Here is a 3,758-nt window from a genome sequence, read left to right on the forward strand (position 1 = left end):
ATCATCCCTGTGGAGGGCTGTACATAAAACCAAACAAGTAAACAAGTAAGTTTCTATTTATAATCATTCTGATATATTGATGAAGATATAATTTGCATCTTTATCGCATTAAGACCACGATATCGGAAACATTGATTTCACCCAACCACAAACTAGCTATGCGTATTGCCTCATCTGCCCAAAACCCTTACTGGAATTTGTTAATGAAGCGGGTAGACGGAATTAAAAGGACCACTATTACTACACAGTTTCGTATCCCACAAGGCCAATAGAATTCTATTGGCCTTGGTATCCCACCCACCATCCGTCAGGAACCGCGGAAAGTGTCCTTGGCCTCTGTGTAACCGAGCATATATATTTCCGTTCATTATTCGCAGTGTTGTGTTTTGCGGCGTGTCTGCTGTGTCATTTTTACTGGGGTTGGGGCGGGCGGGGGTGGGGGGGGGGAGGCAGTAGGCTGAGTCACTCGATTGCCCACTCAAGGGCTCTCTTCTACTACTTCTCAGCCTTTTTCTTCCTCATCTTCTTTCGATATGGAGCTTTACAAGGGGCGTTTTGCTGTCAAAGGAAAGCCTTTTCTTTCTTTGATTAATGAAAGTGTTGTTACTGAACTTAGCCACTGGTGCTGGTGGGTGGTGGGGTTGGGGGTGGGGAATGCTTTGTTCTTAGTGAATTTTGTAATTAAAATAATGCACTCTTGAATAAATTTATGTTGTTTAGATAATGTATTTTATATTTTGTCAACAGCCTAACAACTATTCTAGTCAATTCATATTTCAACCCTTGGACCGAACGAGACCGTGGCATTTACTGCTACTCGGTGGAACACCCTACAATCCCTTCACCCAATAATGTGGATATGTCGCCCATAAATGTTGAGCCTTCCCCAACAAACACACACACACGACTAAAATTTTTAAAAATGCAAAGTTTATTACTCATCATCAAAATTCTTACCTTTTTTTAATGTGATGGATGAACTTGCTTCTGGCTACAGAGGACATCAAAGTCTGGAACTATGTTTGTTAACTGCAGACGCATATCAGGTGCTGCAGCCAACTTGCTTCGGTATTTGTTTTTAGTTGCAATATAAATTGAGACAGCTGCTTCACACATGCATGTTGTTGCAAAGGTCATAAGGTGTTTCAATGCTCGTTCAGATAATTCTGGATACTCATGCAACAGGTTTATCCAGAAAGGAAGGAGATAGTCCTTGTTGCATTTAGTTTTCAAACTTAAGTCGGTTGAAATGTCAATAAGCTGTTCTTTTTTAGTCACTGACAGATTCTGCTTCATCACATTATCCTCATCCATGAATGGGTTGCGCTGCCATGTCAGAGGGTCTGATTGTTTTGGAAAGTACTCTCGTAAATTATCTTTTAATTGTTGTAGGTACAAAATCATGCAGTCTCTTGTACTACCAGCCAACTATGGCAATTTGGCAAGCACTCTGTCTGGTTTGTCTTTATACAGCCAGCCCAGAACTCAGTCTTAGGAAGAAAAGGTTCAATTCTGTCTTGAACATTCAAAATATTGATAGTAGAACCTTGTAATGATAATGATAATGATATCATAAAGATAGGCCACCTTGTATAACCAGACTTCATCAGTGAAGTGGCTTAACAGAGAAGACTTGTGCTCCCTTAGAAATACTTCAATCTCATTTCTCAATTCATACACACGTGAAAGAATTTTACCACGAGATAGCCAACGCACTTCTGTATGTATCAACAGGGTTTTGTGAATGGATCCCATCTCCTGACACAATGAGGCAAACACTCTAGAATGAAGAGGCTTACCCTTGATGAAATTAACTACCTTGATTACTTCATTAAGTGTCTTTTAGATCACTTGGCATCTTTTTCACACCTAGTGCTTTTGTATGGAGGCAACAGTGTCTATGCTCCACGGCAGGTGCAACAATTTTTATGAGACCAATTACACCCTTTACTGAGCCTGTCATTGCCTTTGCACCATCAGTGCAAACAGCAATGCAAAGGTCCCAACTAGATAATTTTTTCTGAAGTATATGTCTAATATCTTAAATATATCTTCACCTCTTGTAGTTGTCTCGAGAGCTTGGCACATATATCGTACAAACACAAGGAGGACTGCTAACCCGGCAACATCGGTTGATTCATCAAGCTGAATGGTGAAGCCCACAGGACTTACTTTGATGCGGTTTATTGATACGGTTTCACAATGATCTGCCATCTCTTTGATTCGACGTGATATGGTGTCATTTGGCAGGGGTACAGTGTCAAGAACCTTGCTATATTTCTCACCAAACATACAGAAAACCACATCTTTCATGCACGATTTTAGTAAAGATTTTTTAATTGTATGAGCTTCACCACCTTTAGCAATGTGATAAATTACTCGGTACGATGATTCAAGTGCATTTCTATTGCCTTGGTAAGCAAATTGTTTTATGGAAACCATACTTTCTTTTCACTGATCTCGTTTTCGTATATAATAATCAACGTGTTTGTTAACTAACTGTTGGTGGTCGGTTTCAAGCTGTCTCCTCAGTTTTGCAGGATTCAAGCTACTATTAGCCAAAACTTGATTACATTCAATACATTGTCCATCAGGAGCATTTTCGTCTCCAACTGACATAAAAACAAATTTTATGTAACTGTCATCAAATTTGCGCTACTTTGAATTCCCAATACGTGATTTACTATCTCTTGATTCTTGTGCCACAGAAGTAGAGGCTGTAGTTCATGCAAGGATTCTCTTTTCATCCTCCACATCCCCCCTTCTCTTCTTCTCCTCTTCATCATCCTCCTACTCCTCCCCTTCTTCCCCTCCCCTCCTCCTCCTTCTACTCCACCTCCTCCTTCTTCCCCTCCCATCCTCCTCCTCCTCCTCTTCATCCTCCTACTACCCCCCCCCCGTCTTCCCCTCCACCTCCTCCTCTTCATCCTCCTCCTCCTCCTCCTCCTCCTCCTACTCCTCCCCCTTCTTTCCCTCCTGTGAGTCTAACATCACATATTATAAAAGTGTATGAAAGGGTAATGAAGAAAAATATTATGAAACATTTAATGAAAAATAATTTTTTTAATATAGGACAACATGGTTTTTTACCCGGAAAATGTACACAAACCCGACTGTTAGTTCACCGTGAGAACATATAAAAATATGATAAACGGAAAAGAAACCGATATGGTTTACCTAGACTTTGCAAAAGCTTTTGATAAGATAGACCATAATATATTAGCAGAGAAAATTAGAAAGCATAATATAGTGAACAAAGTAGGAAAATGGACAAAGAATTTTTACAAAACAGAAAACAAATAGTGATTGTAAACAATGAGAAATCGGATGAAGCTAAGGTAATATCCGGTGTGCCACAAGGTACGGTGTTAGCTGCATTGCTATTTGTTATCATGATTGCAGACATAGACAGCAATGTTAAGGACTAGATAGTGAGTAGTTTCGCCGATGACACAAGAATAAGTAGAGAAATTACTTGAGACGAAGATACGAACTCGCTACAAAGAGATCTTAACAAAATATATGAATGGGCCGAGGTAAATAGGATGGTATTTAACGCTGATAAATTTGAATCAATAAATTATGGAATTAAAGAAGGAATGCTATATGCATATAAGGAAGCATCTTTTTCACAGCTAGTGCTTTTGTATGGAGGCAACAGTGTCTATGCTCCACAGCAGGTGCAACATTTTTGATGAGACCAATTACACCCTTTACTGAGCCTGTCATTGCCTTTGCACCATCAGTGCAAACAGCAA

At 39.7% G+C, this 3,758-nt stretch overlaps 1 pseudogene; it reads left to right on the top strand.

Moving 5' to 3' along the window:
- LOC135200715 (uncharacterized protein DDB_G0271670-like) overlaps window positions 1-2,962 on the top strand; it is a 23,888-nt pseudogene extending 20,926 nt beyond the window's left edge.
- The last annotated feature ends 796 nt before the right edge of the window (window positions 2,963-3,758 follow it).

The sequence above is a fragment of the Macrobrachium nipponense genome, chromosome 27, assembly GCF_015104395.2.
Source record: "Macrobrachium nipponense isolate FS-2020 chromosome 27, ASM1510439v2, whole genome shotgun sequence".
Taxonomy (NCBI): domain Eukaryota; kingdom Metazoa; phylum Arthropoda; class Malacostraca; order Decapoda; family Palaemonidae; genus Macrobrachium; species Macrobrachium nipponense.